General features: G+C 36.7%; 2 pseudogenes; both read left to right on the top strand.

Moving 5' to 3' along the window:
* The first annotated feature begins 3,305 nt into the window (after window positions 1–3,305).
* LOC149235106 (autophagy-related protein 18a-like) lies at window positions 3,306–5,686 on the top strand (annotated as a pseudogene).
* Window positions 5,687–13,350: 7,664 nt separating this feature from the next.
* On the top strand, window positions 13,351–22,524 carry LOC149235105 (potassium channel KAT2-like; annotated as a pseudogene).
* Window positions 22,525–23,307: the final 783 nt, after the last annotated feature.

Below are 23,307 nucleotides of genomic sequence, written 5' to 3'. Positions count from 1 at the left end.
TGAAGTAAGGGATATTCATCATTCTTACTCTAGTGAAATGCATGACAAGTCTAATGTGGTAGGCATACAACCGGGCAAACCTACCTTCACAAGTGAAGAATTTGATAATGATTTTCATCAATGGAGCAACCCTGTCTTCCAAAAACTTGAAGGGGAATATTATCTTCATATTGTTTTTGTATCTAGCCTTGATGTAAGGCTCATAGTACTCCCTATCAATATCCTAACCTTTGTTCCATTTTTCACCCACATTTGGAATACCTCTAGCCTTTGATATGACAACTGGTGATATGGTGAATGTAATTCCAACAAGGGTTACTTCATTATTTTGCAAATGTGTCACAAACAACCTTGCCAACTCATGATGAAATTTTACTCTTTCTATCATTTCACAAAAATCAAGCATGACTGGTGTTTAAAGCAAGAAATGGTAAGTGGACGGGCTTGCAACTCCCTCAAAATAATCAGCTCCTCTCTTATAATCTTTCCTCATTTACAAGGCTTCCTTCGATGTATGTTTCTCTCCGTGGAACTGTCACTAAGGGTGTCCTCTTCAAACTCATACTCACTGTCTCTTTCCATTTCTTTTTGTAGCTGTGAATGCCTGTGGTTAATGATGGGAAGGGTGGATAAAATAACGATGAGTATGAAGATATTTTTTAGGGATGAGTAAGGTTTTAGGGAGAATGGGTAGGGTTTTGTTGATGAGAATAGGGATTGGGGAAAATGTAAGTGGGAATGTGGGAAATGTATGATTTAGGAAATATGTAAATGGGAATGGGGTTTGGTCTAGGGAATCATGGCAAGGATAGGGAAAGTAAAACAATGGAGAGATGATGAGAACTAGGGTTTCACCCTAGAAGCTAGGGTTTGAATTTAAAAATGCTAAATACCAAGCTTAGCAATCAAAACCGTAGATCATAAGGTAGGAGTAATGTACTTACTTATTTAGAGGGAGAAATTGAAGTTTTGAGGTGAAATGGCAACTTGGTGAAGTTTTTAGGTTTGGCTGGGTAGATGTGCAGTGCCTCACACAGGTGCGCAGCACCTCCCAGATGCGCAGTGCCTATGCAATTTTACACAGGAAAACTCTGCCAGGTCCGCAACGCCAACTCAGATGCACAACGCCTTTTTGTAGACCACTTGTAGAGGCCTTCCTAGTTTGAAATTTGGGCACAGGATAGCTCGTTGGAAATATTGTTGAGTCTAATTTCCATAACATCTTGAATTTGTTAATTTGGAGTTCATTTTCCCTGTCAAAAGTCCAATCTCACAAGTCTGGTCAAAATGTGTAGAATGAGGCTGCCAAAATGCATAGTGCTATTGCAGTCAATTTTTGAAGGTCTTCCTCAACTCCAAATTGAGCTCATGATAGCTCATTGGAAATATAATTGTGTCTTCCTATTAGTTGAATCATCAAGCAAGTCATTTGGTCATTCCATCTAGGATAAAAAATGATTTTACCAAGGTCACTCTAGAGGTGCATCAACCCTCCTGAGGCAAATGATGTTTTCGACGTTTCTCCAAAACCATGACACCTGTGTAAAACTGAAAGAGGTTTTTCTTCTTGGGTCAATTATTGACAAAAACCTCTCTCACGATTTTCAAATTCATCTTCTATTTCTCAGAAACATCATTTGAATAAAACCTATCCCGATATGTGGAACAGGGGATTTGTAGAAATGAAGGGAAATGAAGGCGATAAGGGGCTTCTAAATTCCTGAGAAAATATTGGAAAATAGAGAGGGATGTTAGGAAGTAGGGGAAAGTGGAATTTCAAATATTGAGTGAGGGGAAGGGGTCCAAAAGGGAAAAACATAGGCCTAGCCTATAAAATTGTGAAATTGTAGCAGTAAGCTAGGGTTTGTGGGAAAATGATGAATTTGAGGGATATCAATGATGGGAAGTGCTTAAGATGGTATATTAAGTATAGGGGAAGGTGTATGAGCATCAAGATACAAGCCTTGTTTATGATTTGACCATCCAAGAAAAATTACCTTCAAAACCCTAGGAGAGGGAAATGAGTCTTACCTAAGCACAATTGAAGCACGAACAACGTGTAAAATGACCCATTGGAACCTGAAATGATGATGAAAACTCTTTTAATGGTGGTACACTCAGCTAAATGGTGACATGGACCGACACTTAGAAAAAATTGGAAGGAGTGAAAACAAATCCTAGACCTAATACCTGGTGACCAAATTTTACTTGAAGACTCACTAAAATGACAAAATTTGACTTTGACACCCTAAGACCACTTTGTAAGAGCATGTTTGATCACTGGTGGAAGGCTTCAAAGAATGACACTAACAAGGTCCATGGTTTTCGACGCGATGGTTTTCGGTCCATGGTATTGGATGCTTCGACATGCATAAATATGTATTTTAACATTGAAAGAAATATAATGAAAAATCAAGCTGGTAGTCTCAGTTTTGGGATACAGGGAAAATATATGTGTATATGTGTTTTATGTGTTATGCTCTCGTTATTGTTTATTTTTTGTGTTTTAGAATTCGTATGCAGCTAATTTCTATACAGGATTAAAACCTAAATTTTTGAAAATTCCTTTTAAATTCATGAAAATTTAATCGTTTTTTTTTGGGAGGGGGGCCACTAGATACATCTAATATAAGAAAATATCACATAGTTATTTTGCAACATCTCACTACCACTTACAAGATCAAATCAATAAACATCAGTTGTCACTAGATTCATCTAATTTCAAAAATCTAACAGAATCCTTTTGCACCATTTACAGGATCAAACACAAAACTATATAAGTTGCATACATGAAATAACAATGCTCAAATAATTAGGAAATTTTAACTTTTCGTTATTGTAATGTATTTCTGCATTATTTTTATCATGGGAGGTAATAATTTTTTTAAATACCAATAATGCTAACAAAATCCTTTCCAAACAATAACAAACACAGCCAATATAGATTCTCCACTTTACCTTCCATATAGGCCAACAATGACAATCATATTCTTTTAATGGACAAAAACTACAAGAAATTGCGATCCCTCATGAAAGTGAAATTGAGGGAAAGAACAAAGATAAAATATCTCAGTAGGACTCTTGCATAATGTATGTCGAATGCTCATATTTGATTATTATTACATTTGGTTCTGATATTTAATTATTATCAGATATGATGTTTGAGATTACCTTGAACAAACAACACAATTATTCAATGATATTAGTTTTAAAAAATAAATCTTGAATTATCACCCTTCTTTAAGATGAAAGATGTTTGTATTTTAAGGATCTGTTTTGGTTGCGTTATTTTATTTTTCTTTTGTATGGAAGGTGATAATAATAATTTTTCACCACCACCAATAGGACTTCCCCTATGCTCTCTCAATCCAAATCAAAATTCGTCGTCCTCCCGAGAGACTACTAGTTAATAATCTTCATGGCTCTACGTATCATCCAACCAGGACTTCGACTTTTTTTCCTGTGACATAGAGTAGGGTTTACAAGTTGGACTTAGACTATTTTTCTTGTGCCACAGAGTGGGTTTTCCAAGTTGTTATTCAACTATTTTACCTGTGGCACAGAGTATGGTTTCTAGGTTGGACTTCAGTTTTTTTGTCTGTGGCATAGATTAGGGTTTCCATGTTTGCAATTGTGATCCGTTCAGAGAAACCTTCAGAAGGGACTTCAACACTGGCATTATTTTTGTTGTGGAGATGTTATTCTGATGCAATATTTTGGCCCTTGCGGGCGGGGTTTCGAATCCCCAGTACTCACCCAATAAGTTCATTATCTAGGATGATCATCAGAGCCATTGTATTAGGGAATTATCCTTCAAGTCCACAGTTTGATCGGTGAAGCTAAGACGTGATCAGATTGTCGTGGTGTTGGAGCACAATATTTTTGTGTACAATTTAGTGGATTTGAAGTTGGTGCATCATATTGAGACTATGAAAAACCCTAATAGTTTCTACGTTCTTTCTCATGCTCCCAATAGCTTCGTGTTGGCCTACTCAGGCTTGCACCATGAGCAGATGAGTGTCATGCACTATGGCCTCAAGAGGATTAGATTCATAACTACCCATGAGTCTCGCATTGCTTGCCTTGCACTCACACTTGATATAAGCCTCCTTGCGGCTGCTAGTACAAATGAGACTCTTATAAGAATCTTCAACACCCTAGATGCCACACGATTGCAAGAGGTATAACTTGCATCTCTACCTATTCTATTTGAAACATTTATGTTGGCCTTTAAATTCCCCATCAATCCTTAGCTAAAGTCTCATGCTTTGAAGCATTGACCTTAAAAGAAGGCCTCTTTCGTAGATAAGGGCTAATCGGGATGACCATATTAATGGTCTTATTTATTATTTCTAATTGATTGATAAATTGAGGAATCGTTCCATGCCTAAGTACTAATAGGTAAAAGTTGTGAACATTATTATATGGTTTTGAGTCACTGTTGGTTAGCAATGTAGGTTGTCTAAACTACTATCAAAGCACCATTAGGCTTATTCGTGGCTATTTCTATGCTCCGTCGAGCATTTCTGTTAAGAGAAAAAGTAAATTTCTTGTACATTTTAGCCCATGTGAAGTTGTTTGAAGATACTTTTCTTGAAAATAATCTTGTAGCAGATAAAATTTGGTGAAGCAGGTATTAGGTTGTATAGTTTCTTATTCCTAAGGAAGGAGAATGAACATTATATAGTTAAATATAATTATGCATTATTTGATAATGCAATAAGTTGAATTTCTAGTCCACGAGGATTGAGAAGAACAAGGTTCAGAGACTTTCATAATTTAGGTTTCATAAATTCAATTGATTTTTATTTCAACCATTACCATATTGTTTTTACTACTTTAACTTGATCTGGTTAATGTCTTTTCATTATTTTCTATGTTGCCATTTTATGTGTATTATGTTCCTTGCTGGAGAATAACTTGTGGGGACACACATGACTTCACGTGACTTAACCCGGTGTGGGTTCTAACTTAACCTAACGCCATTTAACCTGGGTTCTAGACGCGCGCTTCAAGGTTGTATCCGCTGGAAATTGGGGTTTAGGGTTTTACTGTGGTTCATTGTGATGAGACCACGATGGAGGAGATAGACTACATGCGTGGCTCATTTACTGTTACATGGTTCTATTGGAACCTACTCTGTTCATATTCTATGCTATGGTTCTATCGAGCGTGCTCGGCTTGTCTGTGGTGCTGTGGTGTGAGGCTTCTCTTTCCTATTATCTTTGTTGTTTGCTTAGCTTTGATGTTTGTTATATACTCTTTACTGGTACTTTACTATGTTCTTAGGCGTTCTTGCTATGAGGTTTATTCTCCGGTTCGTTTGCTGGTTAAGTAGGCCTGTAGTTGATTTTCCTTTCTATGTGCTCTGGTAACTATTCAGTAACTATTTTCCTTGACTAATTCTTCAGGGTCTTATAGCTCTGCTCCAGGAATGCTCCCGTTCTTTTCCAAGGTAATTTGTTGTTTCAATTTCAATTTCTGCTTACTTTGTAGATTTTTCTAACCCTCTGGCTCCTTGTGAGCAGATGGGTTCTTCTCATTCTGGTTTGTTGTGGCTCTGGCAGAGTTCTCCTTCAGGTATTTGCTCTTTGCAAACTTGCTTTCCTTCTGTTGTGTTGTATCTTTGTATTTCTCTGCAACTTTTAAGTGATCATGTTCTGATTGCTATTTGTGGCAGGTGTGAATGGAGGCTTCACTCAGTTGTTGTTGGCATTATGAGACAAGTGTTGTCCTTGATGGCAAATCTCACAGATGATAAATTATAGTGCAGCAAAGTTATTTTCAAGTTCACGCACTTTCATGCAGAGAAAAGTTTCTTTCATATGGTGAAAAGTTCACGCACTTTCATGCAGAGAAAAGTTTCTTTCATGTAGAGAAAAGTTCACGCACTTTCATGCAAAGAAAAGTTTCTTCATGTAGAGAAAAGTTCACGCACTTTCATTCAGAGAAAATTTTCTTTCATGTAGAGAAGATTGGTTCATGGTATTAGTCCGACAGTTTTTGATCCTACGGTTTTGGTCCATGGTATTGCATCCAAAAGTGTTGATCCCAAGTATTGGGTCCATGGTATTGAATTGTTATGGTTTTTGGTCCGTGGTATTGTGAAAGGCCTAAGGCTATAAAAAGGAAAGGAGATCTTTTGGCTGCACACTTATGGGTTGAATATCTTAAGGTGAGCTAGATCTGAAATACTTGTGATCGGTTGGTGAGGGATAGCTAGATCTGAGTGATAGCTAGATCTGAATGGGTCGAGATCTCCATGGCGCATGATCAGATCTGTAGATCTGATAGTCTGGGGTATGCTTGAAGACTGAAAAACTATCTATACCTGCAGGACCGCAAGTGTGACACAATGCAGGTGCGGATACCCGCAGAACAAAAGAGTGTGCAGGTGCGGATCTAGCCACAGGACTGCAGGAGCGACACAGTTCATGTGCAGATACCTGCAGAGTAGAAGAGTGCGCAGGTGCAGATGTAGCCGCAGGAACGCAGGTGCGACACGGTGCAGGTGCGGATACCCGTAGAGCAGAAGAGTGCGCAGGTGCGGATACCTGCAGATAAGAAGACTGTATAGGTGTAGATACCCGAATATCAGAAAGCAGCACAGGTGCGGATGTTCGCAGATGTCTATTGGTGAAGTTGCGGACCCTGCTTGAAATTTGTTTTAACTACCTTTGACTATTCTGCAGGGTTCTGGGTGCATAATTGATGTCTGGTTACTGGTATTGAGTTCTGATAATAGCATGATTATGTTTAGCTCAGTATTGATGGTTGAATGGACCAAGTTCTTAATGACTTATCTTTATGTGATTTGATGGACTAGATCTGGTTGATAACTCACATATTATCCTTGTATATGTATTGATCTGGTGTTTGGGTGATTCAGAAGATTGATTGATTATGTGTTTCAATGATATTAATGGGTCCAGTATGAAAATTGGATGAAACGTGGCCTTTCAGATTATGTGTTGTGCTTCAGGAGTATCGAGTATGAAAATGTATGAAACGTGGTACCCGGAGGAGAGAAGATTGTAGGTCGGCGCCTACGTACTAGTATCTTAACTAGTACAAGAGCTAAGAGGGTGGTAGCTCCCTTCCAGTAGCATTGTAGCAGGTAGCAGCCTGCGTACTAGTAAATGGATCGGCTAGTACAAGATATATGGTGGTTGTAGCTCTCTGCAGGTAGAAGCCTACGTACTGGTATAAGACTGCACCAGTACAGAAATATTCTAAAAGGATTTTCTTATTAAGAAGAAGATTGAGATGACTTGCAGCAGGTGGTTTTCTCCCACATTGGGTTTCCACCTTATATCCTGGTGTTCATGTGTGTGGCTTATGTGTGATGATCTGTTCTATTTTACTACACCTGTTTACTGTTAATATGGTTGATAATGTTCTAATGCACTCATTAAGGATCTACTAACTAAATCATAAGAAGTTGTGGAAGTAGCATATATGAATCTGAATATGGAAATGAAAAAGTTTTATTGATGTGATAATACTGATTCACCCCGCCCCTCTCAGTATTATTTCCAACAGTTGTCTCCCAGTCTCGACTTCTTATGACAGGGTAGGGTCTTTCCCTTTTCCATTTTCTAGAGAAATCAATGGAACCCTTGTTGAGTTCCGTATTAATGTTTTGGTTTTAAAACCACTAGTAGGGTTTGGCCAACATATTCTATTTCTGGTTGTTGGACCTTATCGAGTTCTGTTATTTCTCTTTCAGCTCACTTTAGTTTACCCGAGATGGGTTTTGTGGTTGTGCTCTCCATTCGCTATTTGGAAAGCCTCGACGGCTCTGTCGAATTGTATAAATAGTTTTACAAATCCTCAAAGGGTTCTGTTGTAATTTATTATACTTGTAGTTTGAATACAATGACTCTGGAAAACAATTTGAAGTTCTGTAAAATTTTGAAATGAAATTTGTTTATTCTATGTACCTGGACTGTGTATGTCACTGGAAGGTTGTTCTTTTGATGGTGAAAAGACTCGCTTCTGATGTGGTTGGAAATTACAGTCAATATGCTTTTGCTTTGTGTGTTTTCCTCTGTCTGGAATGAACTCAGAAATTTGGAAATTTGAAAAGAAGCAATGCAGTAGATATAAATGAATTATTCAATTTTATTAATGTATTCAGATGTTTGTATTTGCTTCACACAACACACACACCTACTGTCTTCTCTCCTCTTCTCTCAATTTCCTCACCCTCTCCTCTCTGTTCTAGAAATGATTACGAATAAATCCATTTCTGTTTCAGTTACATATGGTTATTTTCTATAACTATATTCCAGGTTCCCTAACTCATTTTATTTCCTTAACTATTTCTAACTTAATTTAACTAATCTTAATGACAACTTGCTTTTTAGTTACATATGGTTATTTTCTGGGACTGTATTTCAAGTTCCCTAACTCATTTTATTTCCTTAACTATTTCTAACTTAATTTAAGTAATCTTAATGACATATTGCTTTAGCTATTGCAGCCCTACCTACAATTGAAATTTAAAAGAATTAACATAAATTAAATTTACCCTTTCCCTGTCCAGCACGGAAACAAAACACTTCTAGTTGTTGCCTAGTCACTAGATTCTCTTGCATCAGGCTCCTGGGAAAATTTTGTTTCATGGCTCCTGTGCATGAGTTCCTCAATAGAGTACCCGGCTTGCTGGATCTGAGTAGCATCCAACCAGGAACTGTCCTCGATAGGATGGTCCTTCCATTTGACCAGATAATGCAAATATTCTTTCTTTGGTGTCTTCCTGGTCACCTGCGTATCCAATATCATTTCCATCTCTAAAGCCTTTACTGGGGGCATCTGTCGAATCCATTTTTCCTCCTCTTCCTGGGTAGTCTGTGTTCGTCTCTCCGAACTATCACTGTCATTCGAAGCAACATAAGGATATAAATTGGCGATATTAAATATAGGTGAGATTCCTATATCCAGAGGTAACTGCAATTCATAAGAATTTGCAGAAAAATTCTGAAGGATTATGCAAGGGCCAATTTTCCTCATTTTTAATTTATTATAGGTGCCCCTAGGAAATATTTCTTTGCGTAAATGTGCCAAAACCAGATTTCCTACTGCATACTGTACTTCCTGTTGCTTTAAATCTCTTTTTTGTTTATACCTTTGGCTATTGTCCTGTAATTTTAGTTTGATCTGTTCATGCAGATCGTTCATTACTGTTGCGAAATCTTCACCATCAACTCTCCTATGTTCCAATTTTCCCAAATACTGTATCTCATGGATGCCCCTTGGATGCATTCCATATAAGATTTGGAAAGGGATTTTTCCCGTGCTTCTTTTGGTTGAATCATTGTGAGAAAATTCCGCTTGAGAAAGAATGCGATCCCATTATCGAGAATTTTCACCAACTAAAATTCTTAGTAAATTTCCCAGACAAGTTCACAACTTTCGTTTATCCATCCATCTCCGGGTGATAAGCTGAACTGAAGTTTAATTTGGTATCCAAATATTCCCATATGGTTCGCCAAAAATGTCCTATAAACTTCATGTCTCTATCTAAGATAATCGATCTCGACAAAACATGTAATCGAACTATTTCAGAGAAGAACAAGTGTGCTATGTGAGTGGCATCAATTGTTTTCCTGCATGGAATAAAATGTTCCATTTTCGTGAAGCAATCCACCACCACCGTGATGGAATCAAATCCTTTTTGAGTTCTTGGCAAACCTAAGATAAAGTCCAAGCTGACAGAGTCCCACGGTCTGCTAGGAATGGGCAAGGGTGTATACAACCCTGTGTTTTGACTACTTCCTTTAGCATGTTGACACAATTTACACCTGCTTACAAACCTCTGTACATCCCTTTTCATTTTTTGCCAATAATAAAAATGAATCAATTTATCTAGAGTCTTATTTATGCCAAAGTGTCCAGCCATGCCTCCACTGTGTTTTTCCTGGATTAAGTTCTCCCTCATTGAACTTTCCGGAACACACAACTATCCTCCCTTGAACAATAACCCCTCCTGTATATTATAGTCCAGCCAAGGACTGATATCTCTCAACAATGGATTCTGGCAAGCTTCAAAAGCTTCCTTGAAATCTGTATATGTCTCGTACAAGTCTTTCAGATGCTCAAACCCAAGTACTTGTATTGTGCTTTCTTGCATTATTAAACTCCTTCTGCTCAATGCATCTGCCACTTTGTTGGCTCGTCCTTTAACATGTTTTAAAACAAATGTAAAACTTTGCAAGTACTCCACCCATTTCGCATGCTTATGATTCAATTTGTGTTGTTGCATAATATACTGCAACGCTGAATTGTCTGAAAACAAAACAAACTCCTTGGCCAACAAATAATGTCTCCAATGCTTTAAAGCTTGGATGACTGCATAAAATTCCTTATCATAAGATGTATATTTCTGTTTTATTTCATTCAATTTCTCACTGAAATAAGTTATCTGTTTATCCTCCTGGCCGACTACTGCTCTGATGGCTACTCCACTAGCATCACACCGAACTTGAAAAAGTTTACTAGAATCTGGTAGCCTTAAGACTAGTTTTTCTATAATCTTCCTTTTCAACAATTGAAAACTATTCTCTACTGCTTCTATCCAACAGAAAGGCTGATTGGCCTTCTTCAAAGTTTCCACCATAGGTGAGAAAATTCCACTAAAGTTTTTAATAAATTTCCTGTAAAAACTTGCTAATCCATGAAAACTCTTGACTTCAAACAAATTTTTAGGAGATGGCCAGCTAATTATGGCTGCAACCTTCTCCGAATCCATTTTCAATTCATTTTCAGAAATTACAAATCCTAAGTATATCAACTCTCTTTTGAAAAAAGTATATTTCTTAAGATTTATCAGCAACTTCTTTTGTTGTAATCTTTCCATGACATACCTGACATGTCATAGATGTTCCTCCTTAGTCTTGCTAAAAATTAGTATATCATCTAGATACAAAATCACGAACTTGCCAATAAATTCCTTCAACACCTCATTCATCAGATGCATGAACGTACTAGGAGCATTGCTTAAACCAAATGGCATAACCAGCCATTCATACAGGCCTTCATTAGTTTTGAAAGTTGTTTTCCATTCATCTCCTTCTCGTATTCTGATTTGATGGTAGCCACTTTTTAAATCTATTTTTGATAAGTATGCTGCCCCACTCAGGAAATCCATCATATCATCCATCCTAGATAAAGGAAACTTGTACCAGATAGTGATTTTATTTATAGCCCGAGAATCTGTACACATTCACCATTCTCCTCCTTTATTAGGAGCCAAAACAGTTGGAATAGCACATGGGCTTAGACTTTCCCCAATTAATCCCTTATCCAACAATTCTTGTACGTGCTTTCTAATTTCTTCGTTGTGCTTAGGACTCATTTTGCAAGCAACTTTATTCAGAAAACTAGCCCTTGGAATAAAATCGATATGGTGACTGATGCTCCTTTTTGGTGGCAGTGTGTCTGGTAGATCATCTACAACAATGTCATTAAATTCTTGCAACATGTCTTGTATCTCTACAAGTAAATCAGAAATCTCCATATGTAATACTGTTGTCTTCGCCCTTTGCGCCACTGCATAACCTATATCATTGTCTTCAATCTGCTGTAGGAACTCTTTTTCTCCCATCAGTAGTGCCTTCACTCCACTAGTCTCTGCTGCATTTTCTTCCTTCATAGGAACTAAGGTATGTTTTACTCCATCTTTCACAAATTTATAATAGTTCTTTTCTCCATCATGAACAACTTTCTGATCATATTTCCAGGGCCTACCCAATAGGATATGGCACACATCCATAGGCATGATATCGCAAATTACTTTGTCTTTGTACCTGCCAATATGAAATTCCACTTCACACTACTCTTCAACCAGCAGCTGGTGTCCTTTCTGCAACCAGGACACTTTATATGGTGTTGGGTGCTTCAACCTTTTTAACCCCAATTTCTCCACCATTTATGTAGCTACTAAGTTATCAGTGCTTTTTCTATCTATAATCAGCTTACAACATTTTCCATGGGACTTGTAGACAGTCCGGAATAATTATTTCCTCTATGTTGAATCAACTTCCTCCTTAGCTAGTTTCAACAAGACCTTGTTCAGTACCAAGGCTTCACCTGTCTCAGCCACATTTTCCACCTCTTGTGGCGGTGCTTCTCCTTCTTCTGGTTGAGCAACATATGCTCCCCGTTGTCCAGTCTGTTCACCTTCAGGACATTCAAAGGATCTGTACCCCCATCTGTGACACTTGTAACACTGGTAGGCATTACCTCTGCCTCTGCCATTACCTCTACCACGCTGGTATGGCCTTCCCCCTCTCGTGTTACCTTCTCTTTCCGACTATCCTGAGGTCTTCGAGCTACTTCCCTCTTCATGACTACTGGTAGTTCTTCCTCTACCGAAAGACTGTCCTCTTCCTCTATTGGAACCACGTCCCCTTCTTGCATTTTGTTTTCTGGTAATTTTCTCTTCTGCTTTCAAAGCATTATGATATGCTTCCTCCACAGTTCTAGGAGATAGAATACCAATCTCATCTAAAATTTCCATCCTCAAACCATTCACGAATCTTGTTGTTTTCTCAGGAGTATCTTCCACGTATCCAGCTCTCAGATTTACTTTATAAAATTCCTTTGTATACTCCCTCACAGTCATCGTTCTTTGCCTTAGATTCTGGACCTGTCTATAAAGAGTAATTTCATAATCTTTAGGTAAAAACTTATTCTTCATTTTCGCGATCATTCTGTCCCATTTCTTAATCAAAGGCTTGTTCAATATTCTCATGTCTGTTTGCACACGGTCCCACCACAGTGCTGCATCTCCTTTCAATCTAGTAACAACAAACTTGATCCTTTTATCCTTATTAATCTCCTCATATTCACAATATTTGTCCATCGCACTTATCCAATCTAATAATGCTTCAGCAGACACACTCCCATCGTAATTAGGAAGTTCGGGCTTAGGCTTGTTGCTAGCCATTAGGAATGATTTTAACACTTTGAGTTCTGGTCCATATTCATCTGATTCATTTGTCGTAGTCACATTCTCTTCTTCACTATCGTCACCACCCTCAGGATATCTTCGTCTTCCTGCTTCTACTGCTGCTAATCGTGGTGACAAGGTTCTAATTCCTTCTCGTAGCTCATCATCTACTACTCTTCTTCTACCTCGACCTCTCCTTCCTACCTCCATTTTCACTGAAGAATAGGACTATGCTCTGATACCAAAAATTGGTGGGGACACACGTGACTTCACGTGACTTAACCCGGTGTGGGTTCTAACTTAACCTAACCCCATTTAACCTGGGTTCTGGGTGCACGCTTCAAGGTTGTATCCATTGGAAATTGGGGTTTAGGGTTTTACTGTGGTTTGTTGTGATGCGACTGCGATGGAGGAGAGAGGCTGCATGCGTGGCTCATTTATTGTTCTTTGGTTCTGTTGGAACCTCCCCTATTTGTATTCTACGCTATGGCTCTGTCGAGCATTCTCAGCTCGTTTGTGGTGTTGTCGTGTGAGGCTTCACTTGTCTATTATCTTTGTTGTTCGCTCAGCTTTGTTGTCTGTTATATAATCTTTACTGTACTTTGCTCTGTTCTCATGCATTCTTGTTATGAGGTTTATTCTCCAATTCTTTTGCCAGTTAAGTAGGCCTGTAGTCGATTTTCCTTTCTCTGTGCTCTGGTAACTATTCAGTAACTTTTTGCCTTGACTAATTCTTCAGGGTCTTATAGCTCTGCTCCAAGAATGCTCCCATTCTTTTCCAAGGTAATTTGTTATTTCAATTTCAATTTTCGCTTACTTTGTAGATTTTTGTAACCCTCTAGCTCCTTATGAGCATATGGGTTCTTCTCATTTTGGTTAGTTGTGGCTCTGGCGGAGTTTTCCTTCATGTATCTTATCTTTGCAAACTTGCTTTCCTTCTGTTGTGTTGTATCTTTGTATTTCTCTGCAAATTTTAAGTGATCCTGTTCCGATGCTATTTGTGGCAAGTGCAAATGGAGGCTTCGCTTAATTGTCTCCTAGTCTCAACTTCTTATGACAGGGTAGGGTTGAACCCTTGTTCAGTTTCGTATTAAGTGTTTGAGTTTTAAAACCCCTAGTAGGGTTTGGCCAATGTATTCTACTTGTGGTTGTTGGCCCTTATCGAGTTCTGTTATTTCTCTTTCGGCTCACTGTAGTTAACCCGAGATGGGTTTTGTGGTTGTGTCCTCCATTCGCTGTTTGGAAAGCCTCGGTGGCTCTGTCGAATTGTATAAATTTTTTTACAAACCCTGAGAGGGTTCTGTTGTAATTTATTCTGCTTGTAGTTTGAATACAATGACTCTGGAAAACAATTCGAAGTTCTGTAAAATTTTGAAATGAAATTTGTTTATTTTATGTACCTAGACTGTGTATGTCACTGGAATGTTGTTCTTTTGATGGCGAAAAGGCTCGCTTCTGATTTGGTTGGAAATTACAGTCAATATGCTTCTGCTTTGTGTGTTGTCCTCTGTCTGGAACGAACTCAGAAATCTGGAAATTTGAAAAGAAGCAATGCAGTAGATATAAATGAATTATTCAGTTTTATTAATGTATTCAGATGTTTGTATTTGCTTCACACAGCACACATGCCTACTATCTTCTCTCCTCTTCTCTCACTTTCCTCACCCTCTCCTCTCTGTTCTAGAAATGATTACAAATAAATCCATTTCTGTTTCAGTTACATATGGTTATTTTCTGGAACTATATTCCAGGTTCCCTAACTCATTTTATTTCCTTAACTATTTCTAACTTAATTTAACTAATCTTAATGACAACTTGCTTTTCAGTTACATATGGTTATTTTCTGGAACTGTATTCCAGGTTCCCTAACTCATTTTATTTCCTTAACTATTTCTAACTTAATTTAACTAATCTTAATGACAACTTGCTTTGGTTGTTCCAGCCCTACCTACCATTGAAATTTAAAATAAAAATTAACAGAAATTAAATTTACCCTTTCCTTGTCCAGCAGGGAAACAAAACACTTCTAGTTGTTGCCTAGTCATTGGATGCTCCTGCATCAATAAATCATAAGTGATGACACATTCTATTGTCTCAAATGAAATATTGTTTTCTAAAACTCTTGGATTACTCAGGTTTCAGTCGATTTTCCTTTCCTGATTGTTATGTGGTTACATGTTTTTTTAATAGAAAGAAATATATTTAGGTCAAAACACAGACATTTAGATGTTTCGTTATATTCAAAAAATGATATTGAGATCAAATTTTCTAAATGAGATTTGTTTTACTTAAAACAGGGGAGAATATCAATAGAATATATTTCAAATTCTTTGAAATAAATTATCTATGGATATTAGACAAATGTATGTAACTTCAAAAAACGTATTTCTAGAAAAGGGATGGACACTTTAACTTAGATTTGATTCACCATGAGTGGTAGTTTGTGTTGTTAGGAACAAGAAAAACATACGAGACAAATGATTAACCAACAACAAAAGCACATAAATCATGCACACATTGACACACAATTTACCTTGGAAAACCCTTATAGTTATGGGTACTCCTACTAATTATAATGGATGAAAATCAATAGTGAAAGGATTGCCTCACGAGGGACAACATTTTTTTCTAGGAAAGTGTTGCTACTAGAAGTAAAAAATGGATTTTTGCAAGAAGGGGAGGTGTTGGTGTAGAAAATAAATGGGTTTGACAGAAGTCCCTACCCTTACCATGGACCAATATTGCATACCTCATTCAAAAGTAATTCACTTACAAAGGGAAACATGACTTTATTTTCTTATACCACTTCAAGCTATTGAACCATTTCCAACACCATAGGTTGGTAAAATTATCCTTCTTTTTTTGGAAAATGTTGTAGTAGATGGCATTAAATGTCCAAATATATAATGTGCTACATCTTTTAATGGATGAATTAGAGTATGCAGGTCACATTTTATGCTTCATAGCTTGTCTTCGATCCCTCAATAGAATTATAGTGTTATAGAAAAATAAATATCAAAGAAAGTATAATGCTTCCCAATAGTATCAGAAATGGAGAACATCTAAAGGTACCCACTCTAAAAAGATTTGAAAAGTTGTTACAAAAATATTAAATTATTTTCTTATACTAGGCTGACAAAGTCCCTTCAAAAAGTTGTAGAAACCATATCATTAAGAACCAAAGGTCTCTAGTGAGCCCCCTCATCTAATGTATCTGCATGTACCATCAATTGAAGTCCAGATACCATCCCAAGATACACCTAGAAAGAAACAGAAACATATTTTGTGATACAACTGTCGTAAAAAAAAATTAGGGTGATCAACTTCAAAGGATTGCTCATCCATATCTTCCCAAATGTTGCAATGACCATCATCCAAAATATTCTAGCCTTTGACAATCCATTGGCCTCTTCATTCCTTTGCTTGCAAACATGATGAAAAGAGATATGATTAGAATAGGAATAAAATATTTGTATCTCCTCAAACATAGACATTAATAAAAAAAAATTCTAAAGTTTCTAGCCCCCTCATGCAGTTATTACCACAAGACATTCACATAAAATTTAGCTTTCTTGTACACTTTTGTTAGCTACAAGCATGAGAATTAACTCCACTAGAAAGCTATTTGTTCATCCTTCCAACCTAGCTTTATACTTTATCACATGTGACTCCCTTAGGAATAAAACACAAGCCCCACTAATTTTTGGGTGACCTTAAGAAACCCCGTCAAAATAAGTCCAAGAACTTGATTTTCCTACCTCTTCCACAAATATTTATCTTGCATGCTTCTCAATTTTTTATTCCTTAAAGCTGGTGAGTATATTGAGGCTTGGAGAACCACATAATATAGCTTTATAGTTGGCATATTCTTATCATTGAATAAACTCACATTCCTAGGAGATCAAATACCCTCACGAAATGATGACTAGAAACACATTGTAGAATTTTACACTTTTGTTCTCACACTAGTTCTTTGGACATTCTTCAATTGTATTTCTTGTTCAAACGTCTCTATGGCCAACAAAAAAATTCCTCTTTCCGCACCTATACAATGAATTATTTTAAAAACTTATTCAGTTCGACTTGGAACTGGACAACCTAGCTGATTGGCAATTGAGTGGACCTGGCCTTCAACTCGACTTTGGGGAGTTTGCTACCAAACTGGCTTGAACCAGCCTGAACCTCTTGAGTTGATGCAGACGATAATGTCCCAAAGGGGCCTGAGGAGTCTGAAGAATCTAAGCCATAAGATGTTTTTATAGCTTTTGCTGATGATCCCATTTCTGGCAGTGGTGATGAGTCTCATGATTTATCATTCTAATCAATGATATGCTCAACCATCCGAATATGCAAACCCGTTAACTACAAACTGCTGTAAAATATTTTTTTCCCTAAATTTGCAATATGAAAAATCAGTTAATTTTGAGGTTTTAGTTGATAATATTCCAAAGAGAATCACTAAAAATGCTGCAGAGAATTGAGTGCGCCTGATCAATGGGCCATTAATACATAAGAATATGATTGAGCCTCCAATCATGTGGATAAGGCTCGGAATTTGGATATCCAAAGAAAAATAACTAAATAATTTTCCCGTTTAACTTCGCAGACCATGCACATGATATACGCATTGCTCATATCATCTGGAATGCAAAATATTAAATAAGGGATTCACTAATCTTATGCTCTCTTCCTGGTATGGGTGATTTCCTATTTTCCTTCAGCCTGGGTTGAAAACATTAGGAGCAGCTAGGCTGCGAAAGGCATTATTGTGGAGCGTTAACCCATGGAAAATGAGAAGGGAGAGTCATGAATTGGTTATAAATCCCAATCTTTTAAGAATTCAAAAATATTTCAAGAAAGGTCAAAGACGATCATTAGTATAATTTCTGAAAAGCCATTCAATCCATCTGATTGGTTAATTAAATTTTAATGGCTTTTTTAATAATTTCAATATAGACCATCAAGGACTGTAGCGCGTAAGGTGCCCAAGGATATTTGACGGACTGAGGGTACCTATACATTGCGCAAGGACATATATTCGGATCCGAATCTGAGATTCCTTTTTCTGCTGATCGCAGAAGTCGTCATACAATGCTTACCTTTGAAAAAAATGAAAGAGTTTAAAAGGGTTTTATATTCAAAACATTTAAATGGTTAGAAATCGATTAAAACCTTTATTTTTAAAAGTTAAACTGTCTTGACAGTATGATTTGGGTGCAATTTGTGAGATTCGATGTCATGGCGAGAATTGTTTGTCAATTTAAATTCTCCATATCCTAAAACCATCAATTATCCCAATTTGACAAAATAAGTTATTAAGATCTATTAAATTTTAAAAAAATAAACAAATAACTACATCTAATACACGTACACAACATATTTGAAGAATTAAAAAGAAGAAGAAGATATAACAAACAAAAATAAAAACAAGCTAACAGTAGTTGGACAAGGCCTAAACAAGTATTATTTGCCATCCACTATGTATTATCAAAAAAATTGACAAATGCTCCTGTTTTGTGGTTTAGTAATAGTTTCTGATTTTATAGATCATAATTTTTCAATGGGTTTTACTTAAAATATTTGTAAGATGCATCAAGTTACATCAAATTTAAATTAGAGTGACATTTTGGCTTTCTATTAAAGCATAGCATCGTGATTTTTTAGTGAATGGACTGTTGAGAATCGTGATTTATATTGAACTCTCTTTACTTGCAGGGTCTGGAAAAATTTCTTAATCGTGCTAATGATTTATTCGGCATGGGTTTACCCATTTGAATTTGAATTTGGGTTTTTGTAGACAATTTTTTTGTAGTTGAGATTATTATGACATTCTTTTTAGTTACCTTGATAAAAGAACATAACTACTTGAGGCTGCCTCCATAACATTACTAACGACTAGTTGATTTTTCAATTTTCAAAACCACGGAGTAGATGATTAGTGTCATTATTTAATGGAATGTGCTTGAAACCTACAATAAATAGAAATTTCGCTCTCCATAAATCACTATCTCATCATCTTCCTTGGTGACACAGGTATATTTTCACATGGTCCATATTTGATGTCTGTTCAACAATGTTATAGACATTTTTGTCCCTTACAACTCCAAGCATGAAATGTCCATAAATCAAGGGCTCCTAAGTCCCTAAAAGTGTTGTTCTAACCCCTAAAGAAACAAGGTCAACAAATTACAGCTTCTCCCAGAAGTTCTCCACCAGAAACTGCTCAGAATAAGTCAAAACAGGATCATTTCAGCTGCTCCATTGGCTAGGTGCATTGCATTGCACCTAAATACACTGGCTAGGTGCGTTGCAACGCACCTAAATGCACTATGAGGGTGCGTTGGGCGAGAAATGACAAATGGCAGTGTCATTCCGCAAGGTGGAGAGACAATGGAAGCTTCCAGAATCTTCTCCTATGACACTTGCCTCACTGAATTCGACCAAGGATGAGTAAGAGGCCTTCAGTCTCCAAGTGGAAGCAAGAACTGACAGAGAGAAGACACTAATCAAATCACAAGTTGACTCATCCTCCTTACACATATCTATATATGGATCCCTCATCCCAGAGATCCAAAGGCTGGAATTTTGCACATTGTAAGGAATTGCTGTTGGTTTTGAGACAAACATCAGAGTATTGGGTGATTTATGCTTTGTTGGAGGTGAAGAGGGACTTCTTTGCTCGGAGGTTGATGCTGGGTCAGGAATCATCGGTTGTAACTCCTCCTGGATCTTTTCTTATTTATCAATAAAAACTATTTGAGTTTTTTCTCCATTCTTTTGTATCATTGATGCTTGTTACATTTGTATGGTTAACTTAAATCTGATCCTAAGTTGTTTATGAATATAGATCCATGTCTTTGTATAGTGTTCTTTTTCTGTGATCTTACAGGTACTTGGTAAAGCTGGGCAAGTAAGGGAGAAGGTAGCTGGAAGCTGTCAAAGAAGAGAGAGATTGGATCAAAGAATTAGCGCAAGACACGGGTTGGTTCTTCCTATTCCTCTCTATCTATAGTTCATAAAGGAAATACAAAAGTAGTTTTTCTCTGTTTGTTTCTAAGGCAGCTGTCACACCTTAGTTGGATAGAGTAGTTCTAAATAGACACTTTTCCCAGTAACAAAATGGCGACTCCACTGGGGAGAATGTCTAATTAGTTTGTTTGCGTATCTCTTTGTTGTTTGCTTCATAAACCTATAAGTAGCATTCGAACTGCATTTTCCATAACAAATGCAAAGCAGACATCTGCTGCTTCAATCCATTCACTAGATCTGTTTATGATTTGAACAGTTGATTCACAAACTATCTGATTGCCCTTGTGATAGCTTTTAGACCCTCCTTAGATCTACCCCTGATTGTGCATTACTGATTGCTTTCACTCGGCCAAAAACCAAAGATTGAATTGCAAACTGTGACCCAGAACCCGGACAGATTCTCGTTTCCGGCCCAGCGCAGGTACTGTTAAGAGATCCTGCATTTCAACGCACTTCCCGAAAGGGCAACCTGCGCTGCAATGTAGTTTCTCTGTGTTACAGGTGCGCTGATCAGACTAGCCCTGTGCAGCTGAGGTTCTTATGCTTCATTCTTTCCAGTTCTGTCTCTGAATTTTGCTGCCTGTGATCAGTATATGTCTGTTTAAAACCCCTTTTCCTTGCTGTTATTCCGCCTCCTTTGTACAAAAGAACTGTAGATGTTTTTGTGTGTTTGTTGAGTCATTTACAGTTTTCCATTGCAAAAGTAGTTTTTCTCTGTTTGTTTCTAAGGCAGCTGTCACACCTTAGTGGGATAGAGCAGTTTTAAATAGACACTTTTCCCGGTAACAAACAATACCCTTTCAGTAAGCTAGTCTAATATTGAGAGGGAAACTTTGGTAAGTGTTCAGTGCTCTTTATATGCTACAACTATAGTGTTTAAGGCTGGTCACTTCTCAAGACTAGAGAAGAATATCTGACTCAACTGTTTATGGATACTTTGTTTTAAGCTTGTTTGTGTAAATTAACAACACCGATTTCATTTTGCTTCAATTTAGTGGTAGCCAATATTTAATTTCCAATAGTATTCACTGGCGTAATGAATTTGAAACCATATTTGCTCAACTACGCAGGTAACACCTTTTGCAGTTCACTGCACTAGATGCCTTTCATATCTGCTTGCTGCTAGATATCATGATCCAAGTAAGACATGGATTGGTGCTACATCTCCACATTTTATGAAACAAAGCCTTTGGATCTCTATATTACTGCAATCTTTTTTTCCATTACCACTCTAACCACTATTGGATATGGAGAATTGCATGCTGAAAACACTACAGAAATGATATTTGATATCGTCTACATGTTATTTTTTCTGGGTTTTATTGCATAGTTGATATGAAACATGAAAATTTTAATTGTACATGGCACAAACCTGACCATGAAATTTGTAAGGAACATATTTTTAATAGATTTGTCTATAGAAAAGTTATACCTACATATTATCTCTTTTCAATCAAAAAATTCTAAGTCATATCAGGATTTGACTTTCATTTTGATTGCAAAGGGACACAATTCAGGGAGCTTCTAGATTTACTTTTAGGAATTAGCTGCCACTGCAATTTCAATATCAAATGTTCGAACATATATGCTTGAAATTCAGGACAGAGGGATTACAACAAGAAGAAACATTAAATGATTTGCCAAAGCCAATCCGCACAAGCATTGCAATATATTATTTTTTCCTATTGTTGATAAAGTGTATCTTTTCTGAGTGTCACATGATTTTCTTTTCCAGTTAGTAAGTCCTGCTTAATTAAGATAAGGATACCCTATTTTTTATCTTTGCTAGTGGGCTTTAGTACAACAACTTTGAGGAAAAAATAATCTAATAGTCACCCTATGCTTGGGCAGTTTCAGAGATGAAGGCGACGTACTTTCCCCCAAAGGAAGATGTCATTTTAATGAATGAAGCACCCACAAATTTTATGTGTTAGTGTCCGGTGTTCTGGTTGGTACCTTTCTGAACGTTAGAGAGTCTAAAATTTCAGAACTTTTAGCTAGTTCACTCTATTTATTTTTCTGAATGTTTGTCTTGAAATAGAGATCTACAACAGAGGTACAATAACATTGAAATTTTGTTTCATTTTGCAGTATATACTAGTAGACAAAGACAAGGGTAAAACAAACCAGGCAAGCTAATTTTTTTTAAAGGAAAGTGATTATTCATGCTCTTAATTTCTTCTTGTTAGGAGAGTCATTACATAATAAGAATGAATATTGGAAATTTTTCACCTCATCTACAAATAAATTTGGAACAACCATTTGTTTCACTTTATGATTCAATCACATTGGAAAATTTGAGTACATAAATGACATATCACATATCCTAGGCATTAGTAGCACATAAATTGTTCTGTAATCACAAAACTAAGTCTGTTGGTTTCTTTATTGTAAACTCATCTCCTGGTGCATTGGAGATTCTTGAGCAATCCTAGCCCGAAGATGTTTTTGGAGAAATTGGAGTGCTCTGTTATAAACCACAACCATACACAGTCTGTACAAAGAGCCTTTCTCAACTTTTGCGACTAAACCACAATTAATTCATGAATATTATACAATCTTAAGGTTTGCAAGCAAGAATGATGATAAATATGTCGAGTGAACTTACCATAATAGGTTTTTCTAGGAATATGATCAATTAAAAGTATTATTGTAATGTATTGGTTAGTATTGCAGCAAGACTTAACTTCGTGTTGATATGACTCTAGTAATTCAAGAAATTGAAGGACCCAACATTTGGACAACTTTCAAAAGAGATAGATCAATTGCTAGCAAAAGGAAGAATGGATGTACATGTTAGTCTTTTTTATGTTGCTTCAATATGGGATTCCATTCTAATGGAGAAATTATTGAAAAGAGGGATGGATCCTAATGAATCAAACAACAATGGCCACACACCCTTGGTAAATTTCAAAACTAAAATTCATTTTGATCAATAGAGTTTCATGGTCTTCACAACACTTTCTTTACGTTTTTGTGGTTCCTGACTTAAGTACATATTTTCATTTGAAAGCATACACTGCTATGAGTGGGATAACTGAATAAAAATTTCTATTTTATTTTGTTTTGTTATAAGCACATTGTTGCAACAAATGGCTTTAAAGATTGTGTCAACCTTCTTTTAGAATATGGAGCAGATGTCAATAGCAAGGGTATATTCTCCCCTCCCTAGTGCACTCGTTAGTTGTTTTCCCAATCAAGGAGTGTATTTCTTAATATAAATATTTTTTCTAAAATTTTCTCTAAAGCTCAGTGAAATCAACATCTTTTTAAATTTCAAACTGTTGCCACCATTAATAAAATGAAGAATTTGACCAGATTAT

Source organism: Pinus tabuliformis, chromosome 8 (assembly GCF_031772625.1).
Source record: "Pinus tabuliformis cultivar Carrire ecotype Pingquan chromosome 8, CPIR1, whole genome shotgun sequence".
Lineage (NCBI taxonomy): Eukaryota > Viridiplantae > Streptophyta > Pinopsida > Pinales > Pinaceae > Pinus > Pinus tabuliformis.
This window is presented reverse-complemented; position numbering and strand designations above follow the sequence as displayed.